This window comes from Centruroides sculpturatus, unplaced genomic scaffold (assembly GCF_000671375.1).
Source record: "Centruroides sculpturatus isolate CEXI.00-Female unplaced genomic scaffold, Cexi_2.0 scaffold238, whole genome shotgun sequence".
Lineage (NCBI taxonomy): Eukaryota > Metazoa > Arthropoda > Arachnida > Scorpiones > Buthidae > Centruroides > Centruroides sculpturatus.
In genome coordinates this window covers 588,605-611,417 of record NW_019384806.1, presented here as the reverse complement: position 1 = coordinate 611,417, position 22,813 = coordinate 588,605, and the positions used below count along the sequence as shown (strand labels likewise).

Genomic DNA, 22,813 nt, shown 5'->3' with positions numbered 1-22,813 from the left:
CATCAGGTGGCACCGTAAGGAGGCGGCATAAGCAGCATTTAAGGAGTGGCATAAGCAGCGTTTAAGAGGCGGCATTTTGAAGACTTGCAGCGTACTAAGAAATTCTACCGCACAGCCCTGCTAATTTCTATCAGAGGAATTCTATAAACGTTCACGATGTGTACTTATCTTAAAAATTGGATTCTTCATTGAGTAAATGTCTTGCCTACATTTAAAACCATAAACCATCCATGGAAACTAAAGTAAGAGCAACAGCACAAAAACAAAATCCATTTCTTATAAGTAAATAATGTTAAAAAATTAATGCATTTCTGTAACAAATAGTTTTCTCAAAAACAAATGATCAATGGTTCGACCATCTTTTGCAAAAAAAGTTCATTAGTTGTTTGAATCTGGTGGTTCCACCTATTTCATGAAAGATGGAATTACAACCACACACCACTGCCCTGTCACATACAACAATTCTTTTTTTTTATTATAAATTTTAAGAGACTGCAATATATTATACACCTTTAAAAAAGTAAACACAAATATATTTTGTAAAATAAATTCCATTTTTCGGGTAATACAAAATTTAATATATATAAATTACTTCTTCCTGTTACAAAATTAATTCAAAAAATTCATTAAATCAAAATAGAGTGAGTAAACACCTGCAAAACATCAGTCACACTTTATTAATAAACAATTTTTGACATTATTTTCCCTAAATGTGTGTTAAAACCGTACAAAAATCATTAAGTTGACAACGTTATCCTGTATTCCTCTCGAGAAAAATGGCAATAAAATATTAATAATAATAACTATCAATTTCAATTAAAAGAACGAAGACTCATCCGTCGACAAAACATCAATTAATTCCGATTGTCAACCTCGACATAATTAGTTTATATTAAGATTGTCTAACTTTAATGAATTGTATTAATCAATATAATTCAGTCGTATTAGATAAATGAAGCTCCCTTCTCCCATAATTTCTTTTTCCCGTTCAAAACCACATTTAACTGATGATGTAATTTAATTACGACATTCAGAACTTTACATATTTAATTATAATATCAATTAAATATAAATATATATCATTATTACTTCCAATACCAAATGGATAAATTGTACTTAAGCATATAACTTTATAAAATTATAAATTCGCTTGTACGCCAAGAAACTGTCGCAGTCTTTTCCAATTCGATGACTCCGGATAAATAAATTGTTATATTAATGTATTGTTAGCTACACGAAACGTAAAATACCTTCCAAAGTTCAAAAGTTTAGAATGTATGGCAACGATGCTAAATAAATACTTCATCATAATTTGACAAAAATTCTTTGACAATTCAGGATAATTAAAAATATTATTAATTAAAGAAGAATTTCTAGATCAATAAGCGACTAATATGTTAAAAATGTTGACACGTATAAAAAAACTAATTTGCGTCATCATGATTCATTAAATGTCATTATCATCTGGACATTGTTAAATCATTAACCAGATTGTCTACAACTATTAACTGAAGAAAAATGTTTTGATTCTTAAACATTCTATTGTTTGTTATTATAATAAATATTCAATTAATTAATCATTATTCCACACATGGACATTGTTTTTGAACAAAACTAATCATAATTCTTGTAAGATTTTATCATTTTTACATAAGTACTAAATGACGTGTTGAATTAAATGATGGGTTTTTAAAACATTTCATAAGCTGAAATTCCATAAAAGTATTATTTATCGCTCGAGAACCATAAATCTAAAGGAGGACGACAAGAATGAACAATTTCCAACTCTGAGTAATTAAACTGTTTATGAATAAAGTGTAAAAATACGTGCATTTTCTTAAAAATGCATCAGAAAATAGTGTGACAAATCCAAAAACTATATTATTCTCCATAAGATACAGTGCCAATAATTTTTAAGGAAACAATTTATTACTAGATAAAAGTTTTTTTTTTGTTACCGTATCTCATCTCTGATCCATAAGCATCGAGCATCAATTGACAAGAGATAAAGAGGACATCCCCCAATATTTTTGTATCAGCAAATTGTCCCCCCAATGTATTCTTTTTCATACCATACTACAAAACTTAGAAGTAGAAATTAGTACTACGCACAACAGGTATACCTTATTTTCTATTACTAAATGCTTTTATTTAAAATGCTTTGTATCCTGCTCTCAAATCTTGTAACTCGAAATGTATCCGTTTCTAATTATGATAGAATACTGAAACGTTGAGATCTTACCTATTACTGATGATAATGAATTTAATGATGTTTTAGAACAGTGATTTTCAACCAGTGTGCTGCAAAAATTTTTGAAGCTTATTAAATAAATTATTTTTGAAAAAAGCCCAAAGAAAAATAAGTGCGCATGTCAAAATTAAAACCTCATTAATTTGATTATACGAGGTTTTCATTGTTGTAATAAATAAACGTATAGATAATGTAGTAAAAAAATATATATTCATAAACAAAATTATATGTGCATAACACCGAGTTATTTCATTTAAAATGAAATTTTTTAAAATCAAAAATGTATCTATAATTGTCCATAGTTCAAATTATTTTAATTTAGAAATAGTGGGACATTAGGCAGGTTTCTAATAGTAATTGTTCTGCCACTTTTAAATGCAAATCAACACTTAATGTTGAAAAAACACTGTTTAGAAGGTAGTTCCACCTCTGACCTCACCACCCTCAACCCAATTTTAAAAACACAACGAACAAACGCATCTTTTCTTAAATTTTAAAAAATATATTAAAACTAGCAGGTAAGCCCGGCATTGCCCAGGCAAGAAATAGATACAAACATTAAGAGAATTTTTATTAAATATTAAACAAAGATTATTAGATTATTTCATACTTCAAACCCTTATATTATATTATATTATTTGATTTATACAACTACATACATTATCTTATGTAAGGGTTTACCACATCAAGTAACAAATCTAAGACATTTTAAAAATTCTTTAAAATGTGTACAGCAGAGGTAGAAAATTTTAAAAATGTGTTAGATTGGTCACTTGGTGAGATAAACCTTTACATAAGATAACCTTTCTAGTTATATAAATCATATACAGTAGACCCCTATAACATGGGTTCATATAATACAGATTCGTATAACATGGCGAAAAAATTGCGATCGTATTTGTATAAACACGCTAGAAGAGACTCGTATAATACGGTAAAACGTCCTCGACTACAACTAAAGGAAGCTTTGGATGAAGCAATCTGACTGTGATAATAAATAGAAAAAATGAACATTGGCACAGAAAAAGAGCTTTGTACCTTAACCCATGACTGACTACCAGTGTTTCGTGTGTGTTACTGGAGAGTACTTATTGGGCTGCACCTTGAAAAACTTGTAGTCCTATAAATTCAGTGTCTGCCATCTATCCTTAATTTCAAAAACAGAGTTAGATAGATGAATGCCAAGACTAGATATAAAAAGCTTAGGGGCAGGAGGTCCCAATCAACTATATTCAAACTTCCGATGGAAACTGAAAGTCATGTTATTTCAATTAAAAAATTTTGCCCTGAATAGAGTTAGATACATAACTGGCATGACTCTATCAATTAACAGGAAAAGTATGATGTACAGGGGCAAAACACTACTACACTCCATGCAGGCAAGTGCTGTGCACTACCTGTCACAGTATGGCACATAATAGTGCATATACTTCACACTATATCAGGGTTAAGTGACTATAATATACATATTTTTTAAAATTATATCCTTTTTCGTAAGAATTATATTTACTTTATTAGTTTCTTAAATTTTTTGCCAATGGATGACACTACATGTAAAGTTAGAAAATCGAATATCAACAGAAATTAATTGATATGTAAAAATCCATCAATATTTTGGTGAGAGATGTATGACGTGATCTAAGTTAAATGTATATGAATGTAACTTCTGAGTGTTGTAGCAATTAGTCAAACGGCCTAAGCATGCATAGTGAACAAACAAACATACATCCTCATTTACACATACAACACAGACACATAGGTTCAGTCTATCAGTATAATCTAACTTAATAATGTCAGGGTTAAAGGTAAAAAACATAGAACCACCACCACAGATAAATAATTGAATTTGGATAACTTTAAAGGTTTGTCTGTTGACTGGTAGTTTGTGTTTTAACATTCGACTCTTATCATTACTAAATTTGGATCCAATAAGACAAAGGCTCGAAAACTGTTTTATTTAAATAGTTTAGTAATAAACTGACTCCTTAAAAATTATTTAGCATTGTGTCTTACGGAAGATATAAATAGAGTCGCCTTTCAACAGAGAACTAATTATGCCAAACACTAACGTCTAGTCGAATGTTTTGGATTACAGAGACGGTTTTACATTAAAGTCTAGTTGAAAAGTTACCTTACAAGGTACTAAACATTTTCATTTTGGCATTAATACCACATTCTCTCATAAATATAAAGCTGCAGTACATACTCAACCTTATTGCTACAGTCATATATTGCTGCAGTACATTTCTACTGTCGTTCAGTAGAAATGTACTGCAGCAAAACATGGTTTGCGACATTTCATTAAATTAAAAATTGCAACTAATAATTATATGTTTTAAAACAAATTATTAAAAAATTTGGATACATTTCTAAAAGGTATAAGTACACTTGAAGCTTCGTAAGAACAACAACTTGTTAAAAATTTATCCAGAACTGGACCAACTACATTAACCATTATTGTCGAGGCAAGATAAGCCACAAGTTGAACCTTAGCAAGTAATTTAAAAAAAAAAGCAAATTTCAAAAATTCTTACATACGTCTCCAATTTAGTAGCATTTGGACATTAGACAAAAATAAAGTAAGTGGGAGATGTAAATAATCTACTGATTACCCTACATGACAACGATAAGAACCAGTTTTAGGGATATAAATCCATAGCTTTTCTTGCAGCTTTCTTAAAATTCGCAAAAGTACCACTTTTCCCAATTTATTCACGTTAATACAGGTTCTACGACAAAAACCAGTGGCTTAACAGAAAGCTCCTTAGGAGCATCGTTTTCCAATTGTCGAAAGCTCTTGACAAAGCAACCAAAGTTATTGTGTAATTTAAAAAATAGCGGAAAAATTTCTTCAAAGAAAACCACGTCAATCAATAAAGTAGTCCAATGAAAACAAAATAATGATTGCAAACCGATCCATCATAAAGCACGTTTTTGTTTCTTAGCTTTCGTAGAATGCTGCCGATCTTCTAAAAACAAGAAAAGCTTCCTGTCGTGAATACCCCTATCAGACGAATGAACTGTTCTAAAAGTTAAACACATCAAGGAGATGGATCCATTACATTACTTTTAAGTAATTTAAAGTTTAACTCGTTCAAATGTTATTTATTACTAGTATGTACATTTTTTAATATAATAAACTTATCAAATTAGAAAATAGATACACAGTATATTTTAATACACCGGTCAGCATTCAAAACTTTGTTTTTACTTCTGTCACCTGCAAGATCTGCTTAATATTTAATACAGCTTAACAACAATGTATTAAAATACAACTCTACGATACAGCTGTTTCTGCATTTAGAATATTTTACAATTGTATAAACAAAAAAAAATTACTGTTTGTAAACTGTATTTTTGACAAATGTTTGTGCTATTAACTTGCGCAAAAACACACATGTAGTTATATATTTTAAACAAGAGATAATTCGTCATCTAATTTATTTTTAAGTTTCCAAAAATTACATTCTTAAAATCATCATAAAATACATGAAATTTGGAATAAAAATTTAAAAATTTCATCTGTAACTTTATATATTATTCAATGTCCTGTTTGAAAAAGATTGGTTAACAAAATACTGTTGTAATATATAACAAAATAAGCTTATATACCTGTACGACACGATATAATGCATTAAATTCCGCTCTCGAGTATTCGAGACCTAACTATACAGAAAAATATCCAAGAAGAGAATGACAATATATATACATGTTGACGATAAAAAATGCTTTTAAAAGATTAGACAGAGTGCACTTTATTTTACGAATTGCCAAGAGTTTATGTAGGCTTTACATTTTATAAATTCTCTTTAGAATAGGAGGGCACCAAGAGGGAAATTTGTCTCCACTCTTTGCCTGTATAAAAAGCTTTTTGCTGTTAAAATCAGATATCCGATACAAATAAAACTGACAACATACAGTGTATTTAAATATGTAAAAATTATATATATAAAAACACATAATTTATCAATCTTTCTAAAATAATATATTGCGTATCTTTATATAGAATGTTAAGAGCTAGAGATCAATTCTCCCACAAAAAACTGAAGAAATATTTAAATGCCGGAGTATTCTATACTCTCCAGGGTCTTTTTTCTTTAAAAAAAGGAAGAAATATTACACGCTTTGCAAGCTTGGCATTTTATAAGAATAATTTATTATTTTAAAAACAAAACTATAATCTTAACAAACCTCAAGTGGGCACAAATAATCATTATTTAGAATGACTAGTAAACATTTACAGTGTTAACGTAAACCATATTCTAAGGGGTTGTCTTTGTTAGAATAAAATTATGTATTATATTTTGTAATTCTGTAAGGTAGAGCATAATAAACTGACAATACTAAAATGCAATTAGCTACAATTGAAAAATAGGAAGGAAAAATTTACAGAGCTGTGAAAGCATCATTTTATCTACGATTAACTTCCAATTTTTGATTAAGTAATCGCACCTTTCTTGCTTTACTGGCATATAAAAACTGTTCTTAATAGTTTTGCAGTACTTTCGAGCTTTGTCAACTCATCTTTCGAAGTTCACGCCTATTCCGTAAACCTTTAAAGACGAGTGACGGAGCTAAAAACTACAAGGAAACTATTAAAATTAACGTTTTTGTTCCTGTAAAACAAAAATTATGATTACACTCTTACTTTTATGCACAAAATTCTATTAAACGAAAGCACAAATATAATTCCTTGGCTTTTCGGTCAAAAAATCATGTTCTGGAACTCGCCGGTTAGAACTTACTACGTATCGGATAACGTAAACAGATCATAACAGAAGATCAAGTATTCTCTGGGTATATTTTAAAAATTCAAGAAATTATGATTATGTAATTTATTTATTAAATTGTATAATTAATAACTTCTAATATATAAAACAAATATATATTTAACTTACGTAATGAGTAATATTTGAATTTTCAACTATATATAAAGATTCTTGGTACTATTTTTCTTTCGAGTGATTGTACTCGGCAATACAATCACTATTTTTGCAGTGTCGAATTTGTAAATATTCTATTAGCCATCATCGCTACAAAAAATTTGATTTAGGTCATAGAATCTGTTTCATTTCAGCAAAAGATATCTTGAATTTCTCCACAAAAAGAGGAATGTAAGTCATACATTTCAATCAACTTAGACTCCTGTTTAGAAAATTTATATTCAAAAGCCTAGGACGACTTTATATTAGTAGTGGTTCCTATTTAGGTGTTAATTACTAAAGAAAGGCTCATAAGACATATTTTCGGAGTGAAGACAGAAAATGTCATATTTCTCTTACACTACAATAATGGAAGATTACACTATAGTAATAAATAATAACTGTTTTAATTTTTACTAGTCAAAAATTTCTCCAGTACGTAACTTTTCATTTGATTAAAGCTTAGTTGCGGGTATTCTTTTGCAAAATTTGATTAAATTTTTTCTTAATTTTGTAAATTTGACAAATACGTCATGATCTAAACAACCTACGCTTCCATATTTTGAATAATATGACACAAGTTGTTTGCGTGCCCTATTTTCACATCAAAAGATTATCTTGTACAAGAAAACCTAATCGTCCGATGAAAAATGTGTCCTAATTTTAAAAACTGCAACAAAATATCTTTCTTTTTGAAGACAAAATGTCAAATCTACAATGGATAAATAAATTTTAATGCAATTTAAAATTTAGAAATAGAGATTCATGAATTTTTATAATGATTTGAACGTTTAAACTGAAACTTTATGTCAAAATTAATTTCTACGTCACAGAAATGTTATCTGGTTCAAACAATATAATTTTGTGAAGTAGACAAACAAGAAAATTTATGAGTAAAAGAGATCTGATGTAAGTCCTTGGCATGCGACCAACACCAGAGCTAAAACGTGACTAAATTGTTTTTTAACGACAACGATCGGGGCAACAAAGTAAACGGAGATGCATCTCTTCGCCCAATTAAAATAAGTACTCATATTTTTTCCGACGAAAGTTCAACGCGTCGACAAAGGCAACCGAGCCGATAAATATCTGCAACAGATAAATGTTTGCATCACATTTACTTAGAAAATGTTGATCGACTGGTAAGAAAATCAATAAGAGAATGCATTGCCACATAAATCCTAACATACAAAACAACAACTACAATTGGACTGTCGACAAACAACAAGTTAACGATGCAAAATATGTGAAATAACATTTTAATCAATTGAGCAAGGTACAGTACAATTCCACTTATAACTTTATGTTATAAACAACAGCATTTGGTCTATTCTTTTTTCTTTTCATTCTCATACACACTAGTAGGATAAGTATCATATATGTCAAAGAAATAAATACACCATTTAATCAATTCTATATCTGCTACTTACATTCTACTATTTTCATTTTTATGAACAAAATAAAATACCATTATTTATTTAAAAAATACTGGGTGTTAAGAAAATTATTTGCCATTTGGCACAAAGTAGAGAATGCATTTTCTACTTACAAAATGAAAAAAAAAAAAAAAAGAAAAACGAGCCACAGTTTTTTCCTCCAGATAAATTTCTGAATTGCTGTAATGTACTTTTACTACAAGGAAATACAAGTGCAGAAAAATTAATTTTATGCTATTTGAAAGTCCGAAACAATCCCTCGGACTGAACGGTTCTAAACGCGACGTCGGACAGAAAAGACTTCTCAACTCTATGTCCTTTTCTTAAGCAGAGAACAATTAAGAAAAGGAGAGAAATATCGAAAATGCTTACCAGACGTCTTTATATCTTTTATATTTTGTTAGATAATTTGTGTTTAAAGACTCATTTTACTTTGTATTTTTATAATTTAAATCACCGTTTTACATTTATTATCTAATATGTAAATTCAAACTCTCAAAATTTAATTTACGCATTTAATCACTGTAGTAATAGAAAGCCTACTTTACTTAACCTATTTAAAAAAAATTTTAAATCAAATCGACAAAATGCAAGTTTCGATACGGAGAAGTTAGTTTAACTTGTTCGGAACTATAACTTAATTATTAATCATAAACACGTTTTCTCTAGGAGACGGCTTCTCAAACTAGTCACCGGATTCGCATCTCGTATCCAGGCAAACGTGAAACACAGTTTAGCATTTATAGTTCTTTCGGTACACGACTAGAAACTAAAAAGCGCAATTACGCTGAAAAAAAGAAAGGAAAAAAAACCTTGAGGAACCAATACAAATTTCTTTATTAGAAATTACACTGACGCATTTCAGTCTTTGTTTTGAAATAATCGGCTCTAAGCAAACACAAATGAGAAAATTCCAATTGAGTTTCTCGCAATGGAACTACATACAGCGGAATATTTTCATCACAGCCTCAAAGTGTATATAATTAATTTATTTTCCAGAAACAAAATTAGCGGTAGCATCCCTCTTTCACAATAACTTTACTCTTAACTTTTACTAAATATACACAAAAGCAGTAGCTAACATCCAGTTAAAGTTTTCCTAATAACTTTTATAACATTTTTCGTCATTAACGAGGCTTTCCAGAAAAAAAAAGAAAAAAATTCGACTTCCCACCCACATCCGAAGTGCGTAATCGGTAAAATTTTCGAACAAGGGAGGCACATTTTAAGCAATTAATCATGCAAAACTAAATTTGTTGCGAGATGTGGCAGCGGGAGCATCATTTTTCCGTAGTCAGACGGGAATTAAAACTTTCAGGCGGGGGTAGAAACCATTTCGAATCGGTCCACCGACCCACCTCCCAGCAGAATCGCAGCTGATAAAACAATAACAATTAAGGGAAAGGAGGAGGAGAGGGAAGGAGGGAGGAAAAAATGGAAGTTGGAAAAGCGCACGAGTGTGAGACACGCAGGAAACACGAGCGACACGGAAATTCGATATTTACGGGATTTACGGGAGGGGAAAATACCGGTAGAAGATAATTAAGGAGGCGCGAGCGGAACGCATCCCGTTATTACAGGTTGAAAGATAACCCAGACCCTTTAGAACTACGCACGTGGCTACAAGGAACATCAATCTCGCCATCCCGACTCGATCTTTAAAAAATCCAGCAACGTGATTTGCGTAACTGAGTTTTTAATAAAATAACTTTTAGATTATTAAAATCAAAATATAAAAATAAATCGTGTCTTGCGCCATCTGTTATGAAATTTTGTTATAAAAAAAAAACTTATTATAAAACGACAAAAGTCACCTTAATTAAGTCTGACACTACTGGAGATACGCACGACCCCCTTTATCTCCCTACCCCCTCGACCTTTAAACAGCCAAAATTTAATATCATCAATGCCCCTGGTATACAAGCTACCGTAGCAAATTTCGTTACTTAACCTTAATCCTGAGATATTAAGCGTAACACATAAACACAGAATTCTTTTTTTGCCTTATTTTTTACTGTTTTTGGATTCGAGAGGTCTCAAAACGTGGAGATTTGCAAACAAATTTGACACGATCCCATACTTTCCCTTGTTATGTAGCCTATACACAACAGCTGGAAAAGTAAAATTCGCTTTTAACCGCGTAACGAGCGAGTAGCAAAGTTACGACTTAACACACATACATATATTCCGGTCCCCTATCGATTGGAGAGGATTAATACCTTACGTTATGTCCGTTACGCGTAATGTCTTCCATCAAAGATCCGAAGTATTAGTAATTCTATCATGTATTTAACACTTAACCCGGTTCTCGTTGCTATTGTTATAGGAATCACTCCGTATTAAATAAACTCAAATATCAGTTTCTTATGAGATGGAACGATGAAACAAAGCCGACTTTTTTCTTTGCGTTTTCCCTTCCCAGAGGTGAGTGTTTCGTCACCGGTCCCAAACCACCCCCGTAGAAAGACACGAAACACTGTTGCCATCCTAAAGCCATCATTCTGGGAATCGAAATCGCGGTTTTTCCTATTCCGACCGCCTAACAATCGACAAAAAAAGCGGGCCGGGCGCGCGTTCTAACCCCCCAAAGCCACCCAGAATCGTTAATGCCCCTTCGGAGGAAGAATGGGAGCCGACCGTAAAGCACGCGGACACGAGGAGACGAGAGAAAAGGGAGTTTTAATGGACGAGTCAAACCACCTCCCTCACTTGTTGACGGATAAAAGGGGCGGAAATACGTCGATAAAGGTAAATGGTGGCTCTTACTTCCAACGGCAATTTGGGCACGCTCCCGTCGGACGCCGACACAATGTCACTTCCGGTACCGTTCGATCGGCGGTTTATCTGACCGCGCAGACGTCACCTCCGGGACGGGATAAGGACGGGAAATCCATAAACGTCACACTTCGCGACGTCTTGCGGACCCGGCCGAACACGGAAAGAGAAAACCCCGTTTCGAAGGGGAGGACGGAGTGAGTCACCCCTCGCCATCCCCCACGGGGAGAAGAGGATTAGCAGAACGCTGGGAAGCTCCCGTCGGCGGTAACCCGTCCGAATCGGGTTTAAAACGCGCCCATCCCGGCTGGAGAATGAGAGAAACGGAGCGAGGGATGCAGAAAACTGTATCCACTTCACGAAATCGTAACCGCGCTCCATTAAGCTTCGCAGTAAACAACGGCCACGCGCATCTCCCCGACCGGAAACGGAAACTCTCCACGGGTTTCCGGATCCGGTGAGAAAAACGCCATTAAGAAGAAAAAAAAGAAATATAACTAATACTCACCCCGGCAACCCGAGGTAAGCGATGGTCGAAGGTAGAAGACATTCATTGACTGCCAGAGGAGGTCCAAGAGACGTCAAGGTCACCCAGTCCCGTCGTCATTCGGGAATCCGTCGACGGAGGCTGAAGAATTAAAAAAAACAATACAAATTAGTAGAAAGACACGTGATACCAGATACACGCGCTTCCATCCTACACCCGTTTCAGAACAGAAATAACAAAAAAATTTCTCGGGATACACGTCATTTCCGGTCACGTTTAAATTTCGGATGGACACCGAAAGGGTTGGAGTATAAGTAAGAAGTCGGAGACCGAGTTGAGAAAAAAAACTGGGGGGAGGAAGCTACCAGAAAAACACAAAAGATAAACGAAGGGTCCAATATGGGGCAGATTTTCGAAAAGAGTTACCGATATTTACCGGGGGAGAAGCGTTAGAACTAGGTAGAGTCGGGAGCGATTCTAGGAGCGAACTACCCAACAGGTAGCACCGGAAGACGAAGGGACGAGTAAAGAGTCGAGCCGTTCATCTCCTGGTCGGGAGGACGACAGGGTGGAAACTCACCGGAAGCGGCCTGGGGCCGGAATCCCGGCGCATCCGCAACTGGGCAGATAGGGAAAATAAATCGATGAGGGCGCGCGCGGTCCTGTCGGGTCGCAACCACTCGGAAGAGGAGGGTCCGGAGAAACCGCACGTGCTCCGCCACCCCCGGTCGGACCGCCGTCTCCCGATCGGAACGGATCGGGATCCAACAGGTGGAAGATGAGGAAAGCAGAAGGGAAGCGAGGGGAGGGAGTTCGTTTTCCGTTGGCCCGTTTCCTCCCCCGTACCAAACTGCCCAACTGACAAAATTTCGAGCGGACCTAAGCCCGACGGCGCCGACTTCCATCGATCGGTGCTCCGGAAGGGGGAGATACGAGACCGGAAGTAGACGCGGCGCACGACACGCGCTCGGATCCTCCCCGTCTTTGACGGACGGTAACTTTTAACCTTTCGAGCGGAAAGCAGAGCTCGAAGTACATCGAGTATAAGAGAAAAGTCAAAGGTTAACCGTGAAGGGTGGAATTACATCCTAAAGCGCCGCCTACGTCACCTCTTCTCCCATTTCGAGGTGGATCCACACCGCAAAATCCGAAGCGAATCTCGACTCTGTTTCCTGGATCAGAAGATCCAATTTAGGAGGAAAGCGGAGAATTTCCTGCTTTCTACTTCGAAAAGGGTTCTTCTTTGTAGCCCTTATCTGTTCCCGTCACAGATAACCTCCGTCGAATTCCCTCAAATTTTATCGATAAGGCCCTAATGGACGGTAACCAGTCGATAGAGATATCGACCCTTCCATCTTCACTTATCGTTTCTTCTCTTCCGTCGCTTTCCGGGTGGGTTAAGACGGTCAATATCGCGCTCCCCTCGCTAAAAGAATCTTCCCTCCCGCTCTTCGCTCCCGAAATCTTCCGCGGAGAACCCTCGGATTTCGGGGTGGCGGTCCTCGATACGAACTCGTTCTCCGTCTCGTCTTCCACGAGGATCGGTTGCTCCCTCGCGCCTGATGGCGGAATAATTCGCACCCGGGGGGACGTCAGCGAAATTCGTACCCAGGTATCGGGTGTCGCCTTTTAAAACGAAATTTTTTTTCTCCTATTATTATTTTTTTTAAAACTCGACGGGAAAGCAATCTGTCGAGGAGTAAGGGGATAGGCCGCAGGGAGGAGGGCGCTAATGGAAGCGCGTCGTCGGGGCCGAGTAACCCGAGATGCCCTCTACCGGGGCGCTAATCCCGCCGGCTTCCCCCTCCCCCGGTGGTGCGCGTTGGCGCGTCGCGTCGGCGCGCCCGTCTCCCATTAGCCGGCGGATTAAGAGAAGACGGGAAACGATGATGGATGGAAAGCGTCTTTTTATAATTTCCGACGCCCGACGGCGGTTTAATCCTCCTCCTCCTGCCTGGACGGGGGACTAATGGAAGAGGTCGGGGAACACGCAACGGTCCCGGAAAAAGTCGAGAGGTAACGAATATTGATAACCGGCGCGCGCGCGCGCACCATCTCGCTTGGCTGCTCCCCCTTCCGACGCCCGGAACGTTAAACGCGAGGTAAACGAAACGTATAATCCCCGCCACCCCCGCGGATTAACCCCCTTTCCACCGTCCTCCTATAACCCGTCCGTACTCCTTCTACGGGGTTACTTCCGGCTTTGTCACACTACACCCCATCAATCCACGGGTATTAACGAAACGGAAAGCGAAAGTACAGGATGCAGAAGAAGACAGGAAAAAAAACAAAGATTAACACCCGGATAAAACATCAACGTCACTTTCCGCCATCGTCTATATTCACGGTAGAAAGCCTGGTGAAGAAACCAGGTGTACACTACAAAACTTGTGTTTAGGCACGAACCCGAGCATTTCTTTAAAGCATCGAAGGATTGACCAAAGAAAACACACCTTTATCTACTGTATAAACTGTAAACTCGTGTCTGTGTGTAGCATAAACCTACATTAATTAATCATCTCGCGTGTGTGTGTGTAGGTGTAGCACCAGCCTACATGTAGAAAATGAGGACCAAAGACAGTTTCTAGACACGTTTAAACACCGAAAGAATTCATTGTCCGGCTCGGAGCACACTAACTTATAGTACGATCGGGAAATTCGCGTCACATATTATCTTTTGGCGTTCAAATTTACGAGCCATCGAAGAGAAATTTGTTGGAAAATCTTCGAAACACACGAGTTTACTCGTCTTTCTCCTTGCAAAGAGTACACTTAACTGCCCTCTCCCTTGACGTATTATACGCGAAGACGTTTACTAAACACTTCCCAACTCGAAAGGGGGCAATCTGTTATTTCTATATTTATTGGCACACCGTATCTAGAAGACCTATCGACTATCTATGGTTGTATCCGGCTTTTCACCTCGTCTAAAGTTCCCTCCTAAGCGATAGATATGGTGATGACAGCGCTGATATTGATACTAAATGCCCCTTCCCATTAGAGTGGGTTTACTAGCGACTTTCTCGCTTTCGTCTGATCTTCCCGTTTTCCAACACTTCCCAAGTCTTTCGGATTTTCAGGCTATTGGAAAACTGTCCTCATCCTCGACTATCCGGGCTTCGAATGGTACAGACATTAAACTGAATTCTTCGGATTTCTCCGCGTGCTCCCTACTTTATCATCACGTTTGATAGGAGAGAAGAGGTTTTTGATCACCTTCTAAACGAATATCCTTCGTTAAAACGGGGTGCAGAAAGTAGGATTTATATTCTAAACACCGATTTTGAATGTCGTCTAGCGCAAGAAGCCATTTTAAGAGTTACGTGGTGTTAAAATTTCTTGGTTTCAACACACTTTACAAAAGTTTAATACCGATAAAAATCAATTTTTGTAAACAAGAGAGAAACAGGAAATTACGTAATCAGAATATCGTCGAATAAGAATGCCAATCTCCTACAATTAATTCACCTAGAAAGGTTTCCATCGAAGGTAAAGATAAGTGTGATGTAAGAATGGAAAGGGGGAGAGGAAAAGGAGACCGGTAGTTTTCGAGATAATACCGAATTTTCTACGTTAAAACCCAGCCGATAAAGTAGAAATCCATGTTCTAGACGACACGGAAAGAAAAAAAAAAAAAAAAAGAATGCGATTATGGGAGGAAGAGGAAGGAAACGGAACAAAGGATGCCAAAGGACAGATAAGAGAAACTAATTCCACCGTCTGCGTATCGTAGTCTTACACAGATTAACATTAATTTCATTACTTGTCAAGGCGATATTTATCTGTGATTGATGTATTTAGTTGGGAGCATGGCCGCCTTTCATAATGATAAATGTTAATTTCATAGTCGGGAAAATTTCGTCTCTTCGCCCGTCCTATCCAGAATCCGAAGATAAGAACCAAGCCAAGCATTCGTTTCCTGTCGAGAAGTGAGGAATTTCCGGTCCACCGGCTCGCGTTTAAGCCCCGAAGTGGTCGACTTCCATCCCGTATCGAAACGACAATCATCGATTTACTCTCCCCCCCCCCCGTGTAAATTTTACGACTAATTGTCTACCTTCCATCTACGTCACGAAGATTAACGAATTCGCCTCCCCTGTACGGATTCCAACAATCACTCTGTACACACTACTACTGTAAGTGTGTGTGTGTGTACCCAAATTAACACTTGAATTTAGTTGCTAACGTACAATTTCATCGATAGATCGGCCAATCCAAACACTAAATAATTTGATTTCCAGGAAAATAAGCGGCCAGTTCGCATACCCAGAATTTAAAACTTCCAACAATTAAGCTTGTAGTACGCGTATACCCACATTATAAGGCTCTATACAAAACAGATTTTCTACACTTCTTCGATCGTATCGACGTTCTCGACCCCACTTACTAACACCTTCGCCGGGAAAGAGGAAAAAAAAACCCGGTGTCTAATTTCTTCGCCTTTCTCTCTCTCTCTTATCGATCTGCGGTAATGCTAGGTGCAGATTAATTTCCATTGGAAATTCGTAATTCCTGTTATTTGTCGTGGGGTTAGGTTTTCGCTTCGTTTACGCGCCGATAACCCTTTAAAGTCGAAAAATGCCAGTTGATTCATGCCTTCCGTTTACTTATCTAATCGGTTTGTCGCTGGCCGACGGCGAGGACTCCTTCTCTATCTCTGCCTCTCCCCTCGTACACAGGGGGAGGACGATTAGAAAGCAGTTAAATCGCGTGTTCTCTCTAACCTCTAAAGTAAGGCACGCTTACAGTTTCGTCTGACGCCCTCCGGTATACGCGATACGTTTGTGTTAATTAATGAAACGATAACAAAGATTGGTCCTTAACTTGAGGTGCGTTAAACCAGAAGTTTCGACCTTCACGGAAATCAATTCCAAGGGATCGAACTTCGACTCGTAAGCGAACGAATGGATCCGGAAAGCATTTTAAAACCCCCAAAATATTGGAAATCTAAGTAGTTTTTTTAGATCTTTACCACTAAAACTTCGATCCGTAAAGGCTCGGGAAACTGAAATGGCTTTATCGAATGATACAGAATACATTTTCGATTATTTACACTACCAAATTCCGTATTCGGATCGGTCTGCCCGTACCTATACATTCACCTGAGGATTCGGAAGAACAGATTTATGCGGTTATCCTCCTCCCACGGTTAAACATGGCATAAATATAGATAAAGCAGAAGGAAGTCAAACACACGCGATATTACTAGAGCAACGTCTAGCGGGGGAGGGGGAGGAAAACGCCGGCGAATTATTGACCAACAGCGGGTTAACTCCATCAGTTTGGATGCGGGATTAAGAGGTAATGGTCAGAGTCGTGACTAGGCAATCTACTACGATACAGGTGGTTTAATTAACGATCTGCAATGGCATTAAAGACAAATCATTAGAGAAGAAGGATTCGATATTTTCTATCTGGGAAAATGGAGCTGCTGTAACAAATCATCCGTGTCTCGATTCTATACTGGGCAGCCTCCGACTGCTCCAGTTGCTACCTAAATTAATTTTAGTTTCTTCTCTTCCGCAAAATCGTTCAAACGCGATAAAAAAAAAATAACATGGATTTAATAAAACGGTTAACCGACTTTTGGTTCGACACCGGCATCCTTAAGTTATAAAATTTTTTTTCCACTCTACACGTGTGTTCACGTCTGGCACGTGTTAACGATCGCTAGAAGGGAGGAAAAAATCGGTTCGGAAGCAGCGATATCGAGGGAAATTCTTGTATCTGTGCACCAAAAAAAAAAAAATTCATAATTCAAAGTAGTAGTAGTAGTTGTAGTAATACACCGCATTAGCAAGCGAGTGTTTTTGATTAGAATGAAATCGTTGGAGCGTATCAACTAAGTAGACGAGCTACAAACGAGATAAAATTCGTATCAACTGATGAGTAGTTGGAGAAAAGCCAAATGATAAAGAATAGAAACAGTTTGTTAAAAGTAAAAAAATCGTCGTCGTCGTCATTTTTTATAAAAAAATAAATATCACTTAATTCGACCAATTTTCCTAAACGATCGAGAATTGATCGGGTATGTTGCTTAATTTTCCTAACAATTTCGAATAATTCTGTAACTTCTGAATTACGTGGAGGTGTGGGAAGCCAGATTTTGGGTTTTTGCATTCGAACACAAATACAAAAACACAAGAAACCACTTCCAAAGGAAATGAGTTCGAATGGATTTCCCAAATTTTCAACTTTTTCTCCATTTGTTTTCGTTTCTTTGTTTGTTTACATTAGTGTATATATATATATATATAACGTAACAAGTAATCTGTTTAAAGCCCTTTCAGTCTAATAACAATGGATTGATTTGTATTAATTTTATTTAGAATTTAACATAACTGAAGTATAAATCATCCAGATATTCCTTATGTTTTACATAAATTTATAAATACATACAATCAATAGCAGTTTCATATAGAAAAGATAGTACCTAATCTTCACACTCAACTATAATTACAATAAAATAAAAGCAACTGGTCCTTTTCTAATTTAAATTAGGCATTTGCTTAATATAAAACACACAAAGAGGAACAATTGGAAGCCAATTTTACAAATGAGTAATTAGGGAATGGCTTAGAACAGACCCCTGTAAAATAAATTAATAAATCGATTAAATAAATCTAGCACTTCCATGCATTAAAAACTGATAAAACCAGTCATAAATTGATGTAAAACTAAGCTTTTTTTTTTTATTTAATGATTCCTATAAATGCAACTAATATTTAAAGAATCCTTCCGATTTTGTTTACCGAGACTATCTTTTTTAAATGGTAATTTTTAATATCAGCGTTGAGGATGGCCAGCTCTCCGATATTTATACAAAGAGGAGAAGCATTTAGAAGTGTTTTGCTCGATTACCTTTAAGGGTGTCTAGAAAAGGAGTGTTGTACAATTAATGGCACTCTATGAATGAGAACTTAGAATTTAATTATGCAGTGGTTAATTGTAAATGTAAGGTAATTAAACACTAAACCATAAGTTGTAGTGTGTGTGTGTGTATTCTGTTTAAGAGTAAAGAAACCTCACTGAAAGTATGTGTGCTATTTGAAAATCATTTGCGTTAAGTAAGTAAATCACCCATAACTGTATGGAAATCTTTACTACTGTTCAATACACAGATAATTCCGAACAGTTCAAGATATAAGCCGGCTTCGTAAATTTACAAAAACTGCCTTTAAACTTACTATTATCATGTGAAATTTATGTATTCAATAAATGTATACTCTGTAAATACCCATCAGGCGTAATCTGTATAAGGGATTATACAGATTACACCAAAATAAACAGAACAACATTAAAATAAATGATGAATTGCCCCATCTGCTTTCGAAGTAGGTAGATGTGTCCGCTTAAGATTAAATTACAGCAAATATAAGCTCTTTCAGGTGTTATTATAGAGAATATTGATCTTATTTTATTATAGTATGGCCAAAATTACAATTCTTATAAGAAATACTTTGTTTTCAAATGAATAATGCTGCTAGGATAGAATTAAATACATAAAAGCCGATCGTGATCTTGAGGGAGAGAAAAAAAAGTAAAATAAAATTCAAATCCTTAAATGTTTTTTTCGAGCAAATATTTCCACTTTGTGAGAAAATTTCTTCCAAATATAATGTATACAATCGAACTTGCTTATGTTGGATGTGTTTCAATGAATGTAAACTCAAATCTGAAAGTACAAAAGAAGCTATTAAAATGAAATTTTAATTATAATTTGAAATAAAATTGAATTATCCACAAATATGATAATAAATAAATAAATTAATTAATTAAAGATTTTAGTGTACGAAATTTCTGTCTCCTATTCTCACTGACAGAAAAAAAAATTTTGTGCAGTATTCTTTTTCAGTTGTCCGACTGATGCAATTAGTTAAGTGTAACAATACATATTTGATATTGACTTTATCAGTTTAACTGAATTTTACTAGTAAATATTTCAAACTGAAAACAAAGAATAAGCGTAGCAGAAAAATCTAGGTTACGAAAATAAATTTATTTTAATTAAATCATTGTAATTTAACTTTACAAACTGCAAAACACTAGTTGAAATAAACTAGAGATTTGTTTTAAACAAATAGGGAATTCACCGGAAATTCCATTTATTATAATATAATCGCAAGTAACATATGTTACACCTATGCTAATGAAATTAAGCAACTCCGTTCCGGAACGGAGATCAATACATTACCATAAAGCCTTAACAAATTCCGTCAATGTGGTGGTAGCACCCGTTAAGGCTTTATGGTAATGCACCGATAAGAGTAAACCCACGAACTAGCAAAGAAATGATTCCGTCTTGCTAGATTACATGCACCTGTTTTTACAATGTATGTTCAAATTAAATATATTTCTAATAAAAAAAAAATGTTTTACTGTATTTTGTTACTGCTTTCGACATACCCGTAACACTGATAAAATTATCATAAGCGAGCGATAATAATATCTGAATAAACCTTTTTGTGGGGATTAGAATATGATAAGAAATGTAGATAATTAATGTAGATTTAAGTCAATTTAAATATTTGCTACTATTTATAGCAATGCATTATGTTTTATTAGACAAAGACATACATAACACAACAACTGCTAACTCTAATGTTCTTGAAAAACAGTCCAAATCATGTTCTTGTTTAAAATTAATGAACTTCAATGAATAAATCCAACTTTCAATCAGTTTTTTCTGCATTTATCTCTCTTCTAACTGCACTATATTAATCATTACAGATATGATAAATCAGTGAATTATATTCATGACAAGAGTACAGTATGAAAAAAAAGCAATTATAATTCTTATAGTATATTTCTGAGTCTTCAAAAACTCTTTCCTAGTTAACTAGAAGCAACTTTTCCAATAGTTCTACTCCAATATTGTTTTGTTTCTTTTCTATCTTATTATAATATTCTACATCTATATTTATTTGGCTGACCCTAGATTTACGGAATCCAGGATCTATACTCCATCTGCTTCCAATCTTTTCACTTAGTGTGCCACACATTCTGATGTTTTCCCATCTAAACTAGTGCAGTCTACACTGACTTGAAACTTTTGTCATCTTCTTGATTCTATCATTCATTTTCTACTTACACACAGTGGCGTAGCGAGGGGGCAAGGGGGTGTATCATGCACCGGGCATCACTTGCAGAGAGGCGCCCAAATGGTCTCCAAGACAAACTATATGTGTTTCTGGAAAGGGAGGGGCGCCAATAAAGTGTTATGCCCCGGGCACCAGTTATGTTCGCTACACCACTGCTTACACATACTTATAATTTTGACAGTTCTTTACTATTCTTCTAAGTTTATAAATGTATACAAGTAACAAGTGGTTAAAATGATAATGTAATTCCTTAAAACACCATCTCGTCAAGTTTAATTCTAATAAAATTTTAATATTTTGGCTATTTTGACTCCACATAAAGCACTAACATATCATATGTATTGTTCTTTTAAATCCTCTACACTTCTTTAAGGAAGAGAATAAAAAAGTCTAAACAATTAAAAACAAAAACAGAATGGATTGATACTAAGAAATCCAAAATTTACTGAATAGAAATACTTTCAAACTACATGCTTTTCAATAGAAAATAGCCAACATTAACTTATGTACTTACTTGTGTCTTTTAAAACTATTATCAAACACTCAAACAGTATTCAAAATATACATAAACAAGTCAATTTGTAATGAAAGATGAACTGATACTATATAGTATACACTGACATGGATATCATATAACCCATGACTGACTTGCGAGATCATTGTACATCCATAATTAAAAGAATATATTATGATTATATTATAAAAATCCAGATCTAAACACCCAATTATCCAAAATGCATTTGTTCTGCATGACAATTTTCTATAAAAATTCTTATCATAAGTATAATTTAATTAATTGTAACACTATGATTTTTCTTCTCATTAATTCAATTAATTTCCCGTGATTTCATCAATTCTAAATGCTCCATTAATGTTCTTCGTAAAAGTACTTTTTTAATGCTCCAGCAACTTTCGTTAATTTTCCCGAATAACCTTCTCACTTTTAAATATGGTAACTTAAACGTCATTACTTTAAAATAATTTAATCATCGTCATTATTATATAATTAAAACCACAATATATTTAATGTACGGTAATTTACTTAACTTTTAATAATTAAAAATTATCTATGAAGTACTGTTATTAATTTCTATATATTCTCTTCCTCTGGTAATTAATGTCCATTAATAGTTGCGTTAAGGAAATGATCAAAATGTAGAAAAACAAAAACGTTAATTTGAAAAATTAAAGCGGCATTAACTAATTAGTTTAGTTATGCTTAATTGAGCTAAATATAACAGTTTTAATATCACTTTAAACTATAAATTATTAAACTAGAAAATAATTTTATATGATCTGACAAGTGAGAACTAAACTAAATTCCTGATTTAAAGTTAGATTGATTCAAATACATGTCTGAATTCTAGTGCAATTACAATAAAGAAAATCAGTTGTCGGTAGCGAAAATCAGTTTTCCCTTACTGAGAACTGATAAAAATAACAATCAAGATAGAAACATATATTTTTCTCTTTCAAACATTATGAAATGCTTCTTCAGGATGAATTTCCACATGTTCTATTTAGAAAGCTTCTTGATAGCATAACAAATAAAATGAAAAATTTCCTATAATCTGTCAACGCATACATAAAAATCATTATACAGCTTTTGTTAGAATCAAATCCATATTTTGCAGGGCCCAGTGAAAAATATAAATATGGGGTCTTTTCTAGATCCTGATGGCTAAGCATTGAGCTGAGGGCGTATCTTTGCACAAGTCACGCATCCTTAAAATCAGATTTAACTTTTATTGTCACAGGAGAGAAAAGGCTTCAGCATATTTCAGCGTAACACTAATATTGGGTAAGAATGTATTGTTGTCATTGTTTCTTTTAGAAGAAGA

General features: G+C 35.0%; 1 protein-coding gene across 3 annotated transcripts in view; it reads right to left on the bottom strand.

Annotated features, from left to right (window-relative positions):
- Positions 1-22,813, bottom strand: part of LOC111629675 (tyrosine-protein phosphatase non-receptor type 4-like) — a 98,523-nt gene that overhangs the window by 56,738 nt on the left and 18,972 nt on the right. For all 3 annotated transcript variants that reach the window (XM_023373559.1, XM_023373560.1, XM_023373561.1), the window contains exon 2: positions 11,893-12,012. The gene's annotated coding sequence lies outside the window, so the exon portion shown is untranslated. The remainder of the gene's footprint in view (positions 1-11,892; positions 12,013-22,813) is intronic.